This window comes from Apium graveolens, chromosome 3 (genome assembly GCF_009905375.1).
Source record: "Apium graveolens cultivar Ventura chromosome 3, ASM990537v1, whole genome shotgun sequence".
NCBI classification, from domain to species: Eukaryota; Viridiplantae; Streptophyta; class Magnoliopsida; order Apiales; family Apiaceae; genus Apium; species Apium graveolens.
Genome location: NC_133649.1, coordinates 248,911,265 through 248,935,869, shown reverse-complemented (window position 1 = coordinate 248,935,869; position 24,605 = coordinate 248,911,265). Strand labels below are relative to the sequence as shown.

Below are 24,605 nucleotides of genomic sequence, written 5' to 3'. Positions count from 1 at the left end.
TAATTAGTTTAAATATTTCTAAAAGGTAAATTGAGAATTAAAGAACTTTAAAATATTAAAAAAAACATAAATTAAGGCTCACACTTGAATTTTTAAAAAAAATTAATATTTTTAAAACTAAAAAAAATATGAAAATATTCAATGCTAATAAAAACTAATAAAACTGTTTTTTTTTTATTTTATGATTTTTTTTACGAACAAGCGAAAACTTCATTAAAATATTAAAATACAGCCGTAACAAACTTTCGAACTATCAAATACAATCTGATTGTGAAACAAAAAAATAAACGAAACAAATAGATATTTTGTTTTCAGATCGCTTAAAACCGAGAATATCCCAATTCTCCGATCTAAAAAGTATTAAAATAACATCTCGAGAAATCCAACCGACACGAGTTGTGAAACTAGTAGCATTATAATTGATATTCACATAAGGATCAACGGTAACCCAATGTTCAGAATTATGAACAATTTTTTGTTGTGCAAGGTAAGCTCCTGTAATATCCACCATCGTCCCAGATTTGATGTGAGTTTTACAGATCTCCCAAAATATCATAGAAATTCTTCTGAGAAAAATTACTGAACCCGTAACAGGACAAAAATACCAAAACAGAATATTAACATCCCAAAAAGATGGGCACATAACAAATTTGATAATAAGATACTTAATTAGATTTTATTCAAAAAAAAATTAAATCTTGATCTTATTAAAGAACAGAATAAAAGATTGTGTTGGAGAACGAGGGGGAGGATCGAAAAATGGAGAAATATCGGGTATGAACCCTAAATTTGAGAGTTCACTCTCAAAACCGAGATAGAGGCAAAACTTAAAAAAATTAATTGTTAAAAATATAACATCAAGTTTTGTTTAAGGCTTAAAACGTGCCTTTTTATATGTAAAAATATCACATGACCGTAAAACTTTTAATATGAGTGTTAATCGGTCTGCAACATATATGTCTGGAATGAAGTTATGTGACTCCGAGTGAATTTTTTATATTACGCATTTATCAAAACTTTGTTGGAATATTTTTGGCCACCATTCTCAAAATGTGTTATTTTAATAACATATATGGTAAAATGGGATAAAAATATTATTGTTTTATTTATAACGTTCGATTATTTTTAATTGGCAGACTGATATTATGTGAATGAAGTTTAAAATATAATGATATTCTTTTGAAGTAAAAAATATTAGATGTTAACGAATGAAAACGTCAATTGTACGATGGTATCATTCGAATATCCCAAAAAATATGAAAAAATTTAATAGTTTTGATTAGAATTTCTGTTCCAATTATTCTATATGTATTGACTTCACTTCATGTTTCAACCAAATTATGTTGTGTTGTCAATAATTACTTTTTTCTGATGAATAACATTTGTTTTTCTGTGCAAGTATATGGGCTTTTAATAAAATTTTCTCTGCTGTGCGGTCCAAGTTCTGGGCCATGAATTATAAGGCAGGCACCTTAGTCAAACAAGTATAAGAGAGCAAGTCACCTTCTCCACAATCAAAATGCAAGATATTTGACATAAGCGAGCTGAAAAACTCAGAATAGTTGAAGTTTCATCTTTATCTTATTCTGTTTCCACTGTGGTAGCTTGTAAAAAGCCTTCCTCGTCATTCCAAATTTGCTGTTGAACTCTTCCGTTGAAAGATAAGCCTGCATGCAATAAGAATTAGCATCCATGCACTTATATCCTTGTCTGCATTTCTTTTTTCGCTTTTAATAAATTTTTAATTGCCTAAAAAAGCCATACCTCGCGTCTGGTCACATCGATTTCTTTAATAGGATCCATAGAGAGTATTGTAAGCCGTTCATAAGGGTATGTTGGGAGTTCTTCATCATCATCGCCTTCACCCTCTTTTCCATCTTCTTGTATGCTGCTCATTGAATCCTCATTGGATTTTGTATCTGATTCTTTATTGGATGCTGCAAGGTTTCCTTCACCCATGTGAGTTAATACTTCAGGTTTTCAATTGTCAGAACTACCAAATCATCTGGTACCAACAAACTCAAGCAATACTTACCTTTAATAGAGCGAGGTATTAAATTCGATCCAGCTGAGTTGCTATGAGTTGATTTTGTGGAATCATAGATCCCGGGTTTTTGAATTAGCTTCTCTACAGCTGGGGGAGGCGTTGACAGGTTCCTAGCATTTTTTGTCTCAAAATTAGCAGCAAGTGCACTGAAGGCTGGAGATCTGCCCCGTGCTCGTGGTCGGTCATGGCTGGCCGACACGCTCCTGGAACGTTGTGGTTTTTCAGCAATAGACCTTGCTCCCATCGATACAGGAGGTCTCCTTTTGGGTTTCTGCAGATGCAGCATATCAATGTTAAGACAAAAGCAGTACTGTGGACACCCAAGCAGCACCTTGGATACCCAACTTTATTCTTTTGAATCATTATCAGAGACAAGTACATTTGGATTATCAGAGAAAAAAAAGGTTACTACAACTGAAACAATGTTTGGGCTACAAACAGATATGGGCAAAGAGACAAGGGGGTTCAATGATATAAATAATCTAAACTGAAGGATATGACTTACATCCACTACAGGTTTTCCTCCATTTTTAATCATAGCAAGTTTTCTCTGGAATGAGTTTCCATCCATCTGAAACCATACAAGAAGAAAACGGCAAGCTCATCACTAACTTAATTATTTCCTGCAATTACCTTCCGAATATCCAGTAATTATCACTACTTACAGCAAATTTATTGGAGTCCCAGTCAAAGAAGCGTGTGAAGAACATTGGTTCACTCCCCTCAGTTACAATATATAAAGGAGTTAGAGGCGACAAATTCTTAAGAAGAAAATCGCGTTCAATGAACTTCTGAAAATGTGTGAAACAAATATGAAAACTTGAGCACATTATATAAGGAATTTTCCAATAAAATCGCGCGCGTTCAATGAATTCAGCGTAGTTACCATGAAATAATCATCATGCTTGAAGCATTATTTATTAAGTGAAATTCTGACCAGATCTTACCTCTCCAATAGATATTGCATCTTTTCTATACTTCGAGTTGGCTTGCTGCCCCACCCATACAAATATATCTGAATGACAATCCAGGATAAATATATCTTCAGTCATTAGATCATCTTGGTCGAAGTTGTATATCTCAGTCACCTAAAAAAAAATAAAGGTAGCATGAATATGGATTATGATTTATGACTGCTACGATGCATGCAAAGATGAATGCACATGCAGAGAAAAGGAGATACATTCATATATTCATATTTTATATGCACAAACATTATATAAACGTAATACATATATAGTACTGATGACTCGGAGAAGATTTAAACTGAAGACGGACCTTTAGATCTGAAGACGTGCAAAAGTGTCAACAGTCACCAAAGAAAAGAAACAAAAATGGTCAGATATGGCAAACTATAATAGGGAGATAATATTACAGAGTGATTGTATAGACAGGTACTTCCTAAAACCTGTCAAAAATGAGCATGAAAATAGATGAGGATCACTTTCAGCTACTCTTCCAACCTTCTTGCTTGAATATTTTGATTTTTCACCTAATAAATCCCAAAATTGTTCCAACTCTGCGCCTTCCTTTTGTGGTCTGGTCTGCATATCTGGCTGTAGGTAGAAAAATCGGTATTTTAATATACAGAAATACCTTATAAGAGCTAGATGAATTATAATATCCTACATCGATCACTTTGATTAAGATTAAGACCTTTATTAGCACAAGTCTACCACTACTAGTCTGTACCAAATTTGCTAGCTCTTCTGGGGAGTGGTACCAAAGTTTGGATTGGTCTATGTTAAGTTGTTGAATGACCTAGGCTGTTGAATGGTCCTGTCTGTGTTAGGCATGCGGGCTTGGGGTGTTAATGAACTGTCAGAAAACTACGTCACCACTTTCTTGTTATACTAGACACTTGATATGCACTATGCAATGGCCTCTCCTTTCAGATGGTTCAACAAGAAACTGTTTATGTGTGTTACATAAAGAAGAAAAAAAGCAAAGTGACCCATATACATTAACGGTGATGATTCACATCTGTAGCAGTTAATCTTGATACACACAGAAATACTAGTGATCAATATATAACCAAAACCCAGAATCAGACCTTAATCATATCCAGCAGTCTGTCAGCAAGTTCCTGATCCTCGGAGGATGTGTTGTTTCCCAACCATGTAAATACAGAGGACTCATCATGCAATATGTAACAGTGAGAGGAGTTCAAAGACGATGCCACCTGATTGAACAGGAGAAAAAATCAAATTCTATTGGACAGATGCAGATTTTTGCATATATTCAAAATGATGATCATATTTTGAAACTTGTTTAGTAACTTTTTATTGTTTTATAATTTGCAACTTTCATATTATTTTCCCCTCAAGCCAAAAGTCTTCATATAAAACACGTCAGCACTCTTCAGAGTGGGGATAAGGTCCGCATACATCTTACCCTCCCCGACTTCCTTCGGAATTGGATATACCAGGTATGTTAGCTTGGTTTTTTCTCCAGAGAGTTCATAACAATTATATATATATATATACATACATAAATATATATATACATATATATATATTATATCCACCAGGGGAGAACCGCAGATCACCTATCAAGTTTTTGCCTTTTTTCCATTGATCAAGGGTTTGCATTAACTATCATTTATTGTTTAATCAAGAGAACTAGTAATGGTTATAACTTCTAACAACCTCATGGTACTTTAGTTTGTAAGGACTCTCTACTGATTAATTATCTTCGTCTTCTTTATGTGCTAAGAGATAATCAATTATCAGAACTGCCCATCCACATTCAACATATTGTCAGATGAAAATCTCTGAACAACAAGACACATACAAACACGAACAATAAAAAGTTGCATTCTCCTTTCAAGTATTTACAACACAAACTATAACAAAGTTCTGCAAAGTCAGAATAGTCTCTATTAATACATGATGATGAAACCCTGAAATGCAAAAGTTTCCTAGAGTAAAACTGGGTCGCAAACTTTTAATATTCCTTCAAGTTTAAAATTCAGCCTACACCTAACTAACCAAGGGAACAAAGCATTATCCTCATAGGCCTTAGGCCTTAAGTTCCCATTTAGAATGATCCAACTCAGAGACTTAAAATCCGAGAGTATCATTCACCTGCTCAAGCATTTGAGCAAACAATTTTTATTGACCCCTAGCCCCTATAACTTCACTCGTACTTGTGCAATTTCAAAGTAAAAGAAACAAACTATCATCACTGAAAATTTGCGCTAAAACTATATACAGACAGAAGTATTAGACATCAAGTGAATATTATAATATTAAAAACATCAATTTGGAACGAACAAATGAGAAAATATGCAAAATTTTCTTCACTGAAAAAGTACTTACTGCTTCAACTTGAATTGCTTGCATGTTTTCTGGCCCAGTGCCCTGAACGCGAAACAGAGCAAGCTTATCCTCTGAATATGTATCATCTGGAAGTTCGAACTCTGCTATATATTTCTTGTATCCATCACTAAGACCTCCCTGACATAATTGCACATATTTGGGTTCGTATCAGAGGGAGAAAAATTCGCATGTGCTGTTAACAGAAACAAACTTAAATTGTTTACATAATGGTTCTCACAGACCTTGAAGATAATTAGGCACTGGAAAATTGAGAAGAAGTCGAGAGGTTCATTTCCATCATAAATGCGAGCCTATATTTTCATAATGAGGAAACTATTACTCTAATCATACATGTAACTTCATCAACGGTGTATCATTGGAACAGTTTGTGAACACAAAATATACCTGAATAGGTAAAAACTTCATTTTCTCGACCATCTTGCTTGATTGCGATGTCGCCGAACTTCTATCTTCCTATTATTTGTCATTATTGAAAGTAAATAAATAAATTTTGGCTCCTTAAGTAGGTAAAAATATCTATCTTTCATGTATTACCAGTTCAACATATTTAACAAGTTCACAATTTAAATATGAAATAGACAATGTACTAGAAGGAACTTTTATATCATCTATTGCGCGATACTATTGGAAAATACTTGCAATATTCAAACAAAGAACTTATATCATGACTCAAAACAAAATGACAACTCACTCGGCTAAACATGTAAATATATATTGAGTTCAAGCGTTCTACTTAACTCCCCGGTCCTATTAGTGTATCTCCAATGTCCCTTTAGCCTTTAGATTGTAGCTTCTTGAAATGAAATATCTTTATGTTTTAATGTCTCTTCACCCTTTATAACTTGGTATTCATATACTTGTCTGGCTTGTTTCATGCTGCAATAGGTATTGGCTATATTTTGGTCAGCCAAATGTGGCTGTACTGATAATTTGGGAAGCTAAAGATATATTTATATATGCTTTTATTCTTTATCTCCTCTTGAAGTAATTTGCATGGGAAAATATATGTATATGACGAGGTTATGCAACCAAGCCATGACGTAAGACATTTTTTTGGTTACTAAAATTGTGTGCAGAAACCTTATTTCTTGTTTTATGTAAACAAAACGCTTCTGCATGTACAACCAGTTGCAGATTAATAATTTTCTCAGATTCCCTGTATTTGGACTACTTTTAGACTCTTGGTACATGCATTGCACTCACATATTAAAATAACACATGATCAAAATTACTGCAAGCAAATTCAGCTGAACCATAACAATCTAACACTGCAAGCAGAAATCACCTGAACGCTTTGCTTTCCGAACCATGTCCCGACAAGATATTCCTCTCCTGTTTCCCCAGGATATGTATAGTGGAAGATATAGCAATCTCCACCGTAAAGCTTCGAATATCAAGGTCTGAAAGAAGAGACTTTCCTTCTCCATTCACCCTCCATACCTGTCCAACCACGCAGAACATACAATTAACAAAAAAACCACTAACTATGCCCTCCATACAGTCTGTATTATACTTTTCTGTGTTAAATGTCCTTTATCTGCCTGAACTACTGGGGTTGTGAAAACAGTAGTGTATCTTTATGCTGGTAGTAAGGACCGGTAAGTAAAGAATTAATATTGTGATGTTTTTTTTGTATGTGAAGGGTCGTCAGAAGAAAGATAACGAATTATTGTTCATATTGGAAAGAAGAAAGAGTGTAGATAAATTCAGATTCCCGGCCATTCACAAATAGTGCTCGAATTTATAAGCATTTTATCTGCATAAAAGATTTCCACCATGGATGGGATAAGCGTGTGTAGTTTTTTTTATATAAACACAACTTGCGCTGCTTTGCTATTGAATACAACTACATTCTGGGACAAAAATTGTACTTAGTAGTAGGTACCTGCAAGTCCCCTGTGCAATCAATATGCGGCTCAGCTTCTTCCTTCACTGGTTCTTCTTCTTTCATAAGCCCCTTAACATCTACCCCTTGGCGTTTGAGCATTGCTAAAAAAACATTGCAGACAATTTAAGATTAATAACATTTCCAACTGAAAGTAGAATTTAAATGAGGATTAAGATACCAAGACAGAAAACTCCATTTTTATACTGTACATTATGAAAGGGGATGAGAACATAAACATAAACTCACCAGCAACCTTGCCTCTACCATCCTCAGACTCTTTTGTCTCAGTTGCTTGAGACCACGAATCAAATTTCGAGCGGAACATAACTGTCTCAAATCCTTCCATCACACGAATTATATGAGTGTTTGGTCGATTAATGCTTTGAAGGAATTCCTACATTATTAGATTACTGCATAATTAGTTGCTAATGAATGTAACTTCAGAATAATAATAGTAGACGTAAGATTATGTTTTTAAAGAAAAGGTAAAACCAATAACACCTCGGCAGCTCGACTTGCACTTTTTCTCTCATCAAGAGAAGTATTTTTCCCCATCCAAGCATAGATTTCCAACCCAGAGTCCAAAAGGTAGCATTTATTAGTGTCCAGCAACTCCTTTGTCAGAGATTCAGCATCTATCGCTTCAGGATGCCCTTCAGAAATACTACAAGAGAACATACCTTCGTCAATTTAGAGGGTACAAGGCTAACAGTAATACACAGAAAGCTATAGAAGACCAGTAGTGCATCAGCTATTCAGCTCAATATTTAACCAAGGCAATAAATCTTATACCCAGAACGAATTTTCAGAACATATAATTTATGTTTCACTTCCTCTTTTTGCTTCCTTACACAGTTCAAAATGAAAGCATGAACATAATACACAATTTTACAAGTAGTGCATAAAATATCAGAAGACTTCAGAACTGAAGTACACGGTTATGTGTATTATCAATCTAAGTCAATTCGATGCTATTTCTTGACAAATATGATCATCTTATGTTTTAGATGTATAGTTCAGACTTAAGAAAGCATAAGTTACAAAACTAGGTGGAAGAAACAGAAATAATGCGTGACATTCAAATCTAAACAACAAAGTGTATGGTGCAAAACTGCAAATTAATTTAGATGAGACTGGAAATTAGAATAACATAAATACGACTGGCTATTGCTAAAGTTTATTACCCAAAAAGTCTAGTGGGAAGACCATCAATAGATTGAGTATTATCCGTAGCAGCTTTTCTTGGCAGGGGAGCAAAACCACCAAATATGGCCCAGAAATCTCCACTTTCAGCATCAGCCATTAACTTTCCATCCTCTACATAGAACAGTCGCAACAAAGACTTGAAGATCTGGGAATAGGTATGATGGCATCTCTTAGCACGCAACTTAAATTTAGCTTACCAATGGCAGCAATCTCACATTTTCCATCATGATAAGTATCTTTGATGTACTGGACCACTTCCAGAGCTTTAGCCCTTTCTTGAATGGAGGACTTCGAACCATTGAACTGGTAAATTTTGGATTCTGTGTCAAGGATAAAGACGTCGTCATGATTGAGTGAAGATCGAACAAATTCAACCTGAAAACATAATATTCAGGGCCCAGACTTAGTGAGGATTACTGACAACAAGCCAACATATTTAGAAAGCATCTTACTTGCCTCTTTCACATGAACAACATGTTTTCCTTTACAAACGAATAAACGGGTTTTATGTTCTTCAGCTTCAACTTGTTTAAATCCAGATGCAACTCCACCTTCTCGAGGTATGATACATGGTTTAAAATAGGAAAGAAACTTCTCAGTTTCATGTCCCTGCACCTCACGGTACTGAACTGCATGCCCCTTAAAAACTGCATCCAGTTCAACCGTCTTAATAGCTGCAGTGCCAGCTTCATCCTATTTAACCCAAAGTTATTAACCATCAAATACTACTATTTAGATACTTGATACATTAAAACACATGAAAAGTACTTACTTGACTAGTATCTTTACCAAGCCAATAATGTATATCATGACGGACGGCCCGGCTTTTTAGTGCAGTTGTCTGCAGTTAAGATGATATATAAGTTTGTGAAACTTAACAATACTGGAATTACATAGTTTATAAATCCGGAATTCAGATAGAAAAACCCAATCTGCACATTGCATATTGAAACAAAAAAGTGATAACTAATTAAAATAAATACTAGCATCCAGCAATATTAGTTACTAACTGGCAGAACAAACAGGCTGATCACTCAAATTTTGTAAGCACTTATAGAACAACTGTAATGAGCATATTTTTTAACAGTGAAACAATAACAAAATCCAAGCAAATTTTATTTACTTACTTTCAATATGATATAGGAGTCCCCTGAAAAAAACTTCCCATGAGACGACTCTGACAGAAGCACTGGCTTAAAATTTTCAATGCGCCATATCTCTAACCCTCTATGTATTGTCAAAGAAAACAGAAAACATAAACCTCCAGAGTGGTATAAAATTTGAACCTCAAAGCAATTATATATAGTAAGTCATTAAATCCTGTGTAAATAATCTTAAATCACCATAACCTTTCTTTGTGTAATTATGCCACTTAGGGTAGATTGCTTCAGGAAAGGTAAGATGAATATATGTAATGATAAGTACATATTTTGAAATCGATAACCAATGAAGTAATAAGATTTTGTAACAAAGGAAAAGGATACTCCTTTTGTCCAGCTCCTTGAAAAGCTAATTCCAAATCTTTCATTGAGATGGACATATCTGTGAATTCTTTCTTCTGCGTTTAGCTTTGAAATCTTTCCAAAACACTAAAATTTACATCCTGAAATCCATAAGGAGAATTTCCAGAATAAAGTAATCAAAGTCCAGTATGAAGATAAACTAGATAACTATATGAACTATCCAAGTGATTAAATATATCAACTAAGAAAAGGTGTCAACTTTAAGCAAATTAAACAATGAAACATAGTTATTTTCAGCTAATAAACTGGGGAAGCTAACCTCATGATATGCATTGCATCCAATTGCCTCCGCAGAAGATTGCCGCTGGATTTTACAATAAACAAAATGGCTCTTATCAACCAAACTGAAGCACCAAAAATATAGCAGCTGAAATAGATTAAACCTAAAAAGGGGAGAAGGAAACAAGAAGGCGATAATATCTCACTAGTTGAATAGTCCTAGTAATGTATCATTTGCATAACCTAAGATGTGTTGCACATTCCACAATTCTTTAACATTGCAATTTTATGTTAAAATATCATAGGTAATCTCAGTTTTCCCTTATGGATATAGTGTGAGTGTGGACGCACGAGCAAATATTTGCATCCAAATTGAAATTAACAAAGAACGTATGAAATGCTAAAGCAGGAAATCAAACAAACAGCATGGTTTACAAAAGGCATAATATCAAGTTAAAGGAAAAGCTAACGACAAATATACCGCGTAGTTTAACCAACAGATCAAAAAAAATTAAGTAATGGAAAAAGAAGGAAAGGAATGAGCACAGAGAATTGCAAGTGTTCGTTAAAATCTCCTTAAAAATCTCATCATGGTTTGTTATAGTGCTGACTACCCGTTTTGTGAGGACGAAACAGGAAAAAAGAATACATACAAACGTCCTATTCACCTCTGAAAAATGGAACAATAACAATAACATGAACCCTGAATTCAATTTTATTACCATGCAATATTCTGCCCGCCAATCGCACTGTTGCACAAAACTCGTGTTCTTGATTTAGGTTTTATAAACATAAAGTTCTAATGGTAGATTAAGATTTTAATGTCATTATACAATGTATTATTTAATACTTATTCACACTCTTGAATATTATTATTTTTCCAACTTCTGCTATATTTTTAATTTAAATTGTACTTAATTTCAGCTTAGAATTTTTGAATGTATATGTCAGCATTATTAACTGGAGACTTTAATTTGGAAGCGCGTCACATACAGGAATGAATTTTGAAATTTCACATTCACTTGGATAACCCAAGAATGGTCAAAGACTACATCTGAACCGAGACAATTATTTATTTCTAGTTTAAATTTTGGTTCAAATTCTTATATCAATATTTTATTTTATTTTTAATTATTAATATATTGTTATTTTAATGTGTTGATATTAATTCATACTAGTTTAAATCCCGTGCGATACACAGATTCCCGTTAATATTTAAAAATTTTATTTATTCTATCATATTCTAATTTTTAAAATATTTTTAAAATATATAATAATTATAAATTTATAATAAAAATAATAGAATAATTTTAAAAGAGTAAGTAGACTCTATCTAGTGCTTTAACAATTTAGTAGTTTAGTGAATATATAACACTATTTTTTTTAATAACAAATTAGGTTGTGCCGTAGTTTAGTAGTATAAGTAGACTATATCTAGTAATTTAACAATTTAGTTGTTTATCGATATATAACACTATTTATTTATTTTCTTTAATAACCAAAATTAGGGAATAACCTTTGAACCAAATTATACCACATTCCCGTTATTATACTATAGTATAGATAGTATAGATACCTATTAATTTAATTGAACCCAGAATGAATAAGATCATATTAATTTCAAACTTAATAAATTTATTAAATTAGAAAAACACTACACTTAAACAAGAAAAATAAAAAAATATTATATTTAATTAACTAAAAAAAATAACAAATATTAAACTACTCCGAATTAGTATATTATTCCTATAAATGCTCGATTAATGTATCTCGAATAGCAATATGAGCTTCTTTATTTTTTATTTTGCGATATCATCCAAGAAATTGTTGAAATCGAGCATTTTCATCATTTCCAACCGTCTCAACTTCTGGATCTGGAATTTCGATCTGCTCTTGAATTGCAGCACTCAAATCACATTCATCTTCAATTATAATATTCTGCATAATAATGCACGTCGTCATTATATCTTGTAATACATTTTTATTCGAAAATCGTGTTGGCCCTGTGACAATTGCAAAACGTTATTACTCCAAATGCACGTTCAACATCTTTTATACATGCTTCTTGTTTCATTGCAAATAAATTTTTTCAGACCACGCGGCTCATGAATACTTTGTGCCAATGTCAACCATTTTGAATATATACCATCAGTTAAGTAATATCCGGTGTCATAAGCTTTTCCTTGACTGATGTAGTGAGCCGAGGGAGCAATATCTTGAGTAAGATTTGTAAAAAGATGTGATGACTCCAACACCTTAATGTAATTATTTGATCATGTCTTATCAAAACCGTAAGATGCAAAAATCTTATCTTCTGTAAAATGCTAATCAAATCTTATCATTTTTTACAAGTGACAAAAGCATTGGGACACTAAATCTTATCTTTTGCTTACAAGATAATAAAATTTTATTTTATCTCATATTCACCATTAGATGGATTTCACTACTATTGGATGACTTACCTTTTTTATTATAAATTGTATTGTTACACAATTCATTTCACCATCCTATTATTGATGAGTGGCATTTTATACCACTTAGAACGTCTTATATTGGCTTGAATTGATGTATTGAAATCAAGTATTTTGTGTATTTGATGCGTTTTTCTAGTATTTTACATTTCAGGGTATAACTTGCGTAAGTAAGGAGATTTCATCATAATAAGCCTAGGAAAGTACTTGGAACCAGTTGGGGGAGTTGTGCGAAAAAATCAGCAAAAACAGGACCAGAAATTGGAATTTTCCAGAAGCTGTCCAGGCGCCCGCCTGGGATGTGGGGCGACCGCTTAGAGGTGCAGGCGCCTGCTTGGGACCTGGGGCGGCCTCCTGGGGTCGGAATAATTAATTCTGGATTTTCTAATTAGACTTCTAGTGGGCTTCTGACGGCGCTGTTTCTTGTGGATTCTTATATAAGCAATCTTGGGAGACGTTTCACGATAACAAACAACAAAGAACAAGTATCAACCAAGCAAGGAACAAGGAAAGAAGATTAAGAAGACCGTTTTAGCACACCACAACGAAGAGGAAACATACGTTATCTTGTGATTCTTTTATTCGTTGTAATAGTGGATGCTAGTTTTCTTTACTTTGAACCTTAATACTCTTGTGACGTACTCTGGTTTTAATAAGTATTTTTATTAGTTTATATTGTCGTGTTATTATCATGTTTTCATATGAACCCATGGTGACGATGAGTTCTATCATGAGCTAATCGTGATCATGGGGTCGTAGCGGATTTACTATGGATTTTTTTGGTTAATTGTTTAATACTTTGATATGTGATGATTGTATGATATCTAGTATAGGTTGTGCTTATCCGTCTTATGTGTGTTGCGAACATATAAGATAGCCTATTAATCTCTTGTGAAGCGACAGTGAATCTTGAGATTTAGAACTTGCCATGCTAGCATAGGTTCATGTATTGTATTCATGATTAGTGGGTAACTCAAACCATTTTAATTTCCCTGTGTAATCATAATGAATAACTTGCGCTTAAATCGTTATGTTGTCAAATTCTGTAGACATATAGGGTCTCAACATAATTGATGCCTATTCAACTTCTATCTTAATTGTGGATGCTTGGTAGAATGGTACTTGTGCAACGAAAGTTGGCTTTTATCAGTTTCGTGTTGTTCGATTAATGTCATCACCGTTACATGCTAAGGGTAATAACAATGACTATTGAAGGAAGTAGTAATGAAGTTATGATCTCATGTGTGTTTAATATTTTTAATTCAAGTGTCAATTTAAGTGTTTAATTTTCATAGTTAATAATTAGTTAATCAACCTTAAGTGTTATTGTCTTGACATTGAGAAGTAATCATACATTGGTGAGTAAGTGTTAAATAAATATAATTAGTCTGAGTCTCTGTGGAAACGAACTAGAAATTATTCTATATTACTTACGAACGCGTATACTTGCGTGAATTATTAGCGCATGCTTTGTGCCTAACAAGTTTTTGGCGCCGCTGCCGGGGACTCGGTGTTAATTTGTTTAGTTTATGTACCTGCCATCAGTGGTCATTAGGACTCATTGATTAAGACTTGTTACTTATTATTTCCAGTTGTGTTTCAGGTACTCTAGCGAGCATTTATGCAAACACGTTCTCGCGCTCGCAAGAGGACTCTAGATACGGCTGAGGAGACAAATTCAGTTCTTGATATTCCGGAGAAGATAGATTTTAAAGATTCGGATAAAGAGAGTGAAAAGAAATAACCGGTAATCATGGGTGATCATATAGTTCCAGCAGATCCAGCTCTTATGGACTTTTCTCGGCCTAAAATTAATGACATTCAGTCAAGCATCATTCATCCGGCTATTCAGTCCAATACTTTTGAAATTAAGCCGGGACACTATTCAGATGGTGCATAATTCTATTTCTTTCGGAGGTGCTGCGACTGAAGATCCCAACATGCACATTAGGAATTTTGTCGAGATCTGCAGTACTTTCAAATATAATGGTCTTACTGATGATGCTATCAAGCAGAGGCTTTTCCCATTCTCTCTGAGGGATAAAGCTAAGGAAGGGTTACATTCTTTACCAGCTGGGTCCATCACTACTTGGGAAGATCTTGCACAAAAGTTTCTGGTGAAGTTTTATCCAATGGCCAAGACTGTGGCTATGAGGAGTGCTCTTACTCAGTTTGCGCAGGAAACCAACATAATCTATGTGTGAAGCTTGGGAGCGCTATAAGGAGATGTTGAGAAATTGTCCACATCATGGTATGCCTGACTGAATGGTGATCACTAGTATCTACAATGGTTTGGGGGCCCAATCTCGGCCCATGCTCGATGCAGAAGCTGAAGGCGCCTTGTAGGACAAAAGCTATATCGAGGCCTATAATCTCACTGAAACTATGGCTGCAAATGAGCATCAAAACCCAACTCAAAGGATGATGCCTGGGAAGGTAGCAGGCAGTCTGGAAGTTGATGCAGCTACAGCTATTACAGCGCAGCTCCAAGCGCTGTCTATAAAGGTCGATTTTTTAGCCAACTATGGAGTCAATCAGATAGCTATGGTTTGTGAGCTTTGTGCAGGCTCTCATGCTACGGATCTGTGTTCTCTTGTTAATGAATCTATTCAGTATGTGAACAATTATCAGCTACTGCAACAGCTTGTGCCAGCTACTTGTCATCCTAATAACAGAAATCATCCCAATTTCAGCTGGAGCAATACTCAGAATGCTGTTCAGCAACCATATCAGCAAGCTGTAAGTAAGCAGTTTAATCCACCTGGAATCCAGCAACCTCAGCAGTATGCTCAAAGGCAATCATATCCTCAACTAAGGAGGTGCTACTCCAACTTCTAGTGCTGATTTCGAGGAGCTAAAGCTGTTATGCAAAAGTCAGGTTGTTTCTATCAAGACCTTGGAGAATCAAATCGGTCAAATAGCCAATGTCGTGCTCAATCGTCAACCTGGCACACTTTCCAGCGATACTGAAGTGCCAGACAGGAAGGAAGCTAAAGAACAAGTCAAAGCTATTACCTTAAGGTCTGGAAAAGTTGCTGATACTGAAAAGGCAAAAGATAGAGAAGCTGAAGTTGTAGATGAAGAAGAAAGCAAAAGGAGAAAGAGGAGGAACCAAGGAAGACTACTGTTGAACACACTCTGCCTGAGGGTAATACAGGGGAGAAACAACTCTATCCTCCACCACCTTTTCCTAAGCGATTGCAAAAATAAAAGCTGGATAAGCAATTTGGTAAGTTTCTAGAGGTGTTCAAGAAACTTCACATCAACATACCTTTCGCTAAGGCTCTGGAGCAAATGCCTAGTTATGCGAAATTCATGAAAGGTATTCTTTCAAGGAAGGTGAAACTGGACGATCTTGATACCGTTGCTCTAACAGAAGAGTGCAGTGCTGTGCTGCAATAAAAATTACCTCCAAAGCTTAAGGATCCAGGTAGCTTCACCATTCCTTGCACCATTGGCAAGTTGTCATTCGACAAATGCCTTTACGATTTGGGAGCAAGTATTAATCTAATGCCGTTGTCTATCTTCAAAAAGCTGAATTTGCCTAATCCAAAGCCCACCTACATGACTCTACAATTAGCTGATCGTTCTATTACATACCCACGAGGCATCAGTGGAGGACGTGTTAGGGAAGGTGGATAAGCTCATCTTTCCTGCACACTTTCTCATTCTGGATTTCGAGGAAGATAAGAAGATTCCCATAATCTTGGGAAGACCCTTCTTGGCTACAGGACGTACCTTGATAGATGTGCAAAAAGGTGAACTTACTATGAGGGTGCAAGATCAGGATGTAACATTCAATGTATTCAATGTAATGAAATTCCCTAAAGAAGATGAGGAGTGCTTCAAGGTGGATTTGATTGATTCTGCGGTAACTTCAGAACTTGATCATGTGCTAAGGTCTGATGCCTTAGAAAAAGCCTTATTGGGGGAATTTGATAGTGAAGATGAGGAAGGCAATGAGGAACTACAATATCTAAATGCTTCTCCTTGGAAGCGAAAACTAGACATGCCATTTGAATCTCTTGATAATACTGATCTCAAGAATGCTGAGGGAAAGATCAAACCATCTATTGAGGAAGCACCTACTTTGGAGCTTAAACCATTGCCTGGACACTTGAGGTATGCTTTCTTAGGTGATGCATCTACTTTTCTTGTTATTATTGTATCTGACCTTTCTGGTAGCGATGAGGACAAGCTCTTGAGGATCTTAAGAGAATTCAAATCGGCCATCAGATGGAATATAGAAGATATAAAAGGGATCAGCCCTTCGTATTGCATGCATAAAATTCTGCTAGAGGAAGGTAGCAAGCTGACTGTTGAGCAACAGCGAAGACTTAATCCTATCATGAAAGAAGTGGTGAAGAAAGAAATTCCAAAGTGGCTGGATGCAGGAATCATATATCCTATTTCTGACAGTTCTTGAGTGAGCCCCGTGCAATGTGTACCTAAGAAAGGAGGTATTACTATGGTAGCAAATGAGAAGAACGAGCTCATCCCCACTCGAACAGTCACATGATGGAGGGTATGCATGGACTACAGAATGTTGAACAAAGCCACGAGGAAGGATCACTTCCCTCTTCCATTTATTGATCAGATGCTTGACAGGTTTGGCTGGTCATGAGTATTATTGTCTTCTGGATGGCTATTCGGGTTACAATCAGATTTGTATTGCACCAGAAGATCAAGAAAAGACTACTTTCACTTGTCCATTTGGCACGTTTGCTTTTCGCAGAGTTTCTTTTGGCTTATGTGGTGCACCTGCCACTTTTCAGAGATGCATGATGGCAATATTCTCTAATATGATTGAAAATAATATCAAAGTGTTCATGAACGACTTCTCCGTCTTTGGACATTCATTTGATGAATGCTTGCATAATCTTCGTTTGGTGCTCAAAAGGTGTGCGGAAACTAATTTGGTGCTCAATTGGGAAAAATGTCACTTTATGGTGCAACAAGGCATCATTCTTGGGCCTAAAGTCTCTAGTAAAGGTCTTGAGGTGGATAAAGCCAAGGCGGGAGTCATTGAAAATCTTCCGCCACCTATTTCTGTGAAAGGAATCCGTAGTTTTCTTGGTTATGCGGGTTTTTATCGGCGTTTCATCAAGGACTTCTCTAAGATATCTAAGCCGTTGTGCAACTTGTTCAACAAAGATGTGCCTTTCAAATTTGATGATGAATGTTTGGCAGCATTTGAGACTCTCAAGAAGAGTTTAATAACTGCACCAGTTATTACGAAGCGTAGACTTATTCACTGGGTGCTCTTGCTACAAGAATTTGAGCTAGAGATCAAGGATTGAAAAGGTACTAAAAATCAAGTAGCTGACCATCTCTCTAGACTGGAGAATCCCGATTCTGCTTCACATGATAAGACATTGATCAATGAATCTTTTCCGCATGAGCAGTTATTCGCAGTTCAGGAGGAAGAGCCATGGTTCGCAGATATTGTGAACTATCTTGTCAGTAATATAATGCCTCATAATATGAATGCGGCTCAAAAGAAGAAGTTTCTGTATGAGGTGAAGTGGGATGAACCATATTTGTTTAGACAAGGAGCTGACCAGATCATCAGGATATGTATCCCATTCTGTGAGACGGAGGGGATATTACGAGACTGTCATTCCACAGTTTATGGTGGACATTATGGTGGTGAAAAGACAGCAGCTCGTATTCTTCAAGCAGGTTTTTTCTAGCCTACGTTGTTTAAGGATGCACATCAGTTCGTTTTAAGGTGTGATCGTTGCCAAAGAGTTGGGAATCTTACTCGAAAGGATGAGATGCCTTTAAATGTGATACTTGAACTTGAGGTCTTCGATATTTGGGGAATCGATTTCATGGGACCATTTATCTCATCCTGCAATAATCAGTACATCTTGCTGGCAGTCAATTATGTCTCGAAATGGGTAGAAGTCAAGGCTCTATCGACGAATGATGCAAAGGTAGTGTTGAATTTTCTTCATAAGCAGATATTCACATGGTTTGGAACACCACGAGTTATCATAAGTAATGAGGGGTCGCATTTCTGCAATCGTAAGTTTACTTCTATGATGCAACGCTACAATGTGAATCATCGTATTGCTACTTCCTATCATCCACAAACTAATGGTCAAGCTGAAATGTTTAATACAGAGATCAAGCGCATTCTAGAGAAAATTGTTTGTCCGTCAAGGAAAGATTGGTCTTTGAAGCTCGATGAACCTGTTTGGGCTTATAGAACAGCATACAAGACTCCACTTGGGATGTCCCCGTTTCAACTTTTCTATGGTAAGGGATGTCATTTACCTGTGGAGCTTGAGTATAAGGCTTATTGGGCACTTAAGAAGTTAAACCTTGATCTAGATGAAGCTGGGAAGAAGCGAATGCTTCAGTTAAATGAACTTGATGAATTTCGACTGCAAGCGTACGAAAACAACAAAATGTACAAGGAAAAAGTGAAAAGGTGGCACAACAGGAAGTTATCTCCTAAGTTATTTGTGCCAGGGTAATAAGTTCTTTTATTCAACTCTCGTCTACGACTTTTTCCTGGAAAGTTGAAATCAAGGTGGTCTGGACCATTTATCGTCAAAATTGTGTTTCCACACGGAGCGGTGGAAATTTTTGAGACCGATCCGGGCTAAGCATTCAAAGGTAATGGTCAGAGATTGAAGCACTATTACGGGGACAAGGCAAACCGGGAAGTGGTTAGTGCTGTTTTATCGTCAACTTGATCGAACTACTCTACGTCAAGCTAATGACGTAAAAGAAGCGCTTCTTGGGAGGCAACCCAAGATGTGAGACTATAGGAACCTTTAGAAGTTAGTACTCTATCCAAAAACCCAAAAAAATCAGAGAAAAAAAGGGCAGAATTTTTTTTCCAGGAACCTACCAGGCGCCCGCCTGCAGGTTCCAGGCGCCCGCCTGCTAGTTCCAGGCGACCGCCTGGAGACCCACTGTTTGAAAAAAAAATTCAGCCTTATAAAAAAATAGAAAATAAAACACAAAAACAATTCCACAGCCATATCCCCATTAACCCCGAATTTTCTCCTACAAACAAGCCACAAACCCCACTCCTAATCAATTTCTAAACCTAAATCCTACCCTATATATACACAACCTCTCCATATACACTCCCATATACTTTCAACTTATAAATCCTTTCCTACACATAAAACACATTTCTACAACTCTTATTCTCAGTTTCAATGGCCCCAAAGAGATCTCGAACTGTCGATAGCAGCAACATCATTCCTACTGTTGATTCTTCAAGGGGTACTACTGCGAGGCCCCTGATTGTTGGATAGGGTTGCTGAGGAGGAGTATGTTAGGTTTCTGACTAAGCTGATTCTGAAGGAGAGGGGATTTTTGCCATCGGGGAGGGATGGTGAGTTATTGTCGATGATTGCAGAGAAGGGTTGGATCACTTTTTGCGAGTCACCTGAGGCGGTCCCGATGAGTGTTATTCGTGAGTTCTATGCGAATGCCAAGGCCGACAAGAATGGGTACTCTGTTGTTTGTTGGCTTACTGTTGATTATCAGCCCGAGGCGATTCGCCGTGTTATTGGGAAGCGACAAAGGAAGCCCCGGGAGGAGAATTGGAATGAGACGACCCCTGAGGATTTTGACTCGGATTTGATTATTGCTACTCTCCGTCAGCCGGGCACGGTGTTAAAGTTTAAGACGGGATCTCACGAGTATTTTTCTTTCCTGGCTGTTGCGATGAACAGGTATGCCCGTGCATGTAATGCCTTTATTTGTGCTAATTTTTGCCTTCTTCGCATGCACATAAGGTTATAGTTGAGGGAGCCAGGTTGTTATGGGGGATTTTGAATGAGGAGTTTTATATGGACTTTGGTGAGTTCATCTACCAAGGGATTTTGAAGTTTTTGAGGGGGAGGACGCATAACAACATCCCTTATGCCTCTGTTGTCATGAAGCTGTGCAAGGCAGTTGGAGTTCACTGGCCTTCTTATGACAGCTGCAGATGTCGGTCGCTCCTATTGATTCATCGACGTTGAATGTGATGCAGGAGTGAACGGGTGGAGAGCCCGAGGAGCATGGTTTGGGATATCATCTTCCAGGAGGACGTCCAGCAGCTGGTGCTATAATGGCTAGGCCCAGTCAGGCTCATGGCGAGGCAGGTTCTTCTAGAGCCCAGGGAGGTGATGGTTCAAGGATGGCTGATGTCCAGTACAGGAGGCTTGGGACTGCTTTCAGAGGCCTTGGAGCTGACATCCAGTGGCCCGTCTTTGGTGAGGACTCTACTTATAAGCCTCCTGACACTCCACCCTCTGAGGGTGATGATGATGATTTCTCTGAGTATGTATACCCTGTGTTCCTTTCACTGGGGACAGTGAAGATTTTAAGTTTGGGGGTGGTAGTTAAAGAACATATTTGTGTGTGTGTGTATCATGTAGTTGCATATTCATGATAGTTTAGTTCATATAGTTGCATATTTTTGCCATATAGCTTTTTTAGCTTTAATTATCATGTCATATAGTTCATGCATATTCCATGATCCCTTTTGTGTTGCTTTACCAATTGATATGTGATATTGATGCGAGTGTAGTGATAGCCTTAGAGGGATGTTGAATCTTGTTAGGTTGACATGCATGCTAGAAACACTTGTATTTCACTAAGTCTTAGAGTATGCTTAAGGACTAGATTGTTGTCATGGTTTAATGGTTTTTGAGGTCAGTTTATTGATTATTCTTAGAATGTATGATAGGCTCTTAATGATAAAAGGCATGAAAAGAGAAAATTAGAGGAAAAATTGGAATTCATTGCTAGTCGTGGCTAGGTGTCAAATGGCTAGTAGCCGGCTCGTATTGTATACGAGTAGTGTAGGGTTGAGCAAGATGGAGCGAAACGCACTTGCTCAGAAATTGAAAAAAAAGAGAAAAAAAATAAAAAAATAAGAAGTAAAAAAAAGAGAAAAAATATGGTTTAATGCATAATTGATCCGAGTGAGCTCTTTGGTATTCGAGTTATTAAGTTCTTAGGGGACTTTGTGCCTAGTGACCTAAGGCTTTTGTAGTCTGGGATCCGCTAACCTAACGCTCGCTAAATGGATGCCATTGCATAAATCTTTTATGGACCTCACTCATTGCACGATCAAATAAGCATTTGTTTATTGTGTTGAAATAAAAGCATGATTCCGTAATAAGCTCCAGTGATCTTGAAGTGTTATAAGTCATTTTGTGTCTAGAATATATTTTTCGTATAATCTTGTGATTGCCTTGAGGATAATTGAGTTATGATAATTGATCTAGTTTCGAAGCATATCTGTTAAGCATTCGCACACACCACATTTTTAGTTATATGTTAGCTTGCATGATTTGATTGATATTTAGTCGCCTAATTGCATTTGTTGAGATGTTATGTGTTGGTTGGTTTAGTCATCGCGATGGGGATCGCTGCATTTCAGGTAGTTTACATTCATGCATGTTTTTATTTTGTTTTTGAGTCTGTGACTGCTTGAGGACAAGCATCGATTTAAGTTTGGGGGTGTGATGAGTGGTATTTTATACCACTTAGAACGTCTTATATTGGCTTGAATTGATGTCTTGAAATCAAGTATTTTGTGTATTTGATGTGTTTTTCTAGTGTTTTGCATTTCAGGGTATAACTTGCGTAAGTAGGGAGATTTCATCATAATAAGCCTAGGGAAGTACTTGGAACCAGTTGGGGGGAGTTGTGCGAAGAAATCAGCAAAATCAGGACCAGAAATTGGAATTTTCCAAAAGCTGTCTAGGCGCCCGTCTGGGATGTGGGGCGACCGCCTGGAGGTGCAGGCACCCGCTTGGCACCTGGGGCGGCCGCCTGGGGTCGGAATAATTAATTATGGATTTTCTAATTAGACTTCTAGTGGGCTTCTGACAGCACTGTTTCTTGTGGATTCTTATATAAGCAATCTTGGGAGACGTTTCACAATAACAAGCAAAAAATAACAAGTATCAAGCATGCAAGGAGCAAGGAGAGAAGATTAATAAGACCGTTTTAGCACACCACAACGAAGAAGAGGAAGCAAACATTATCTTGCGATTCTTTTATTTGTTGTAACAGTGGATGTTAGTTATCTTTACTTTGAACCTTAATACTCTTGTGACGTACTCTGGTTTTAATAAGTATTTTTATTAGTTTATATTATCGTGTTATTATCATGTTTTCATATGAACCCATGGTGACGATGAGTTCTATCATGGGTTAATCGTGATTATGGGGTCGTAGCGGATTTACTATGGATTTCTTTGGTTAATTATTTAATACTTTGGTATGTGATGGTTGTATGATATCTAGTATAGGTTGTGCTTATTCGTCTTATGTGCGTCGCGAACATATAAGATAGCCTGTTAATCTCTTGTGAAGCGACAGTGAATCTTGAGATTTAGAACTTGCCATGCTAGCATAGGTTCATGTATTGTATGCATGATTAGTGGGTAACTCTAACCGTTTTACTTGCCCTGTGTAATCATAATGAATAACTTGCGCTTAAATCATTATGTTGTTAAATTCTGTAGACATATAGGGTCTCAACATTATTGATGCCTATTCAACTTCTATCTTAATTGTGGATGCTTGATAGAATGGTACTTGTGCAACGAAAGTTGGCTTTTATCAGTTTCGTGTTGTTTCGATTAATTTCATCACCGTTACATGCTATGGGTAATAATAATGACTATTGAAGGAAGTAGTAATGAAGTTATGATCTCATGTGTGTTTAATATTGTTAATTCAAGTGTCAATTTAAGTGTTTAATTTTCATAGTTAATCAACCTTAAGTGTTATTGTCTTGACATTGAGAAGTAATCATACATTGGTGAGTAAGTGTTAATTAAATATAATTAGTCTGAGTCTCTATGGGAACGAACTAGAAATTATTCTATATTACTTGTGAATGCATATATTTGCGTGAATTATTAGTGCATGTTTTGTTACTAACAATTATCTACTTTCATACAATTATAAAAAAATGAGGTCAGGTAATCGTACTGTATCATACACAGTTGAGCAAGATATACACTTAACCCAAATTTGTCTGGATATTTCTCAAAATCCTATTATAGGAATCAACCAATCTGGAGATCAGTTTTGGTTTCGAGTTGCAACTGCTTTTCACTCGTATCCAAGATTTCAACATCTTAATCGAACCAAAGAATCACGCGCATGCAAGCCATCAATGTCATGATATCCAAATCGAAAGGTTGTGTATGTCAAGTTGAAAATCAGCATCCAAGCGATGCTTCAAACGAAGATATTGTAAGTAAACTATTAAAAATTTGAATTTTAGTATTCATCTATGTTATTTATATTTTATTTCTCACCTAAGTTACTTGTATTTTACAGATGAAAAAAGCTAAATTATTTTTGAAAGACGGCCTAAAATATCATAAATGGTTCAAATTCGATCATGTATGATATAAGCCCAAGAGCTAATCTAGTACATTTATATTAGAAACAACAACACACTACGTATACTAATCTTATTATCTTACTTTAATTTAACATGTCTTGCATTTTTGATGTAAAAATATCAATTAAATTTACATAATCAAGTTTTTCAAACATATTTTGTGATATTCCGCATTTTTTTCAGAATTATTATTATTTTAATATGTTTATGTGATTTTCTAATTTGGAAGGAGTAAAAAGGTGGATATTTTATTCCTGTTTGACAAGTTTGTGTTATTAAATGGTAATGTGCTAATTGTTAAGTGTTGTATCGATCCTTATTAATTTCTGAAAATATTTACTTAAATGTATTATTCGAAAGCTGATCTTATTGATATCGGTATATTGAATTTATTTTATAATATCCGGGATATATCGTATAATTATTTTTTTCAATAAATAATTATTAGGTAATTATTATGTGAATTTTGGTGAATTATCTGGTAACTGGAATTAATTTTTGGATATTTATATAGGGTAAAA

At 36.0% G+C, this 24,605-nt stretch overlaps 1 pseudogene; it reads right to left on the bottom strand.

The window, feature by feature from the left end:
• Positions 1 to 1,321: 1,321 nt before the first annotated feature.
• On the bottom strand, positions 1,322 to 10,793 carry LOC141711033 (villin-4-like; annotated as a pseudogene).
• Positions 10,794 to 24,605: the final 13,812 nt, after the last annotated feature.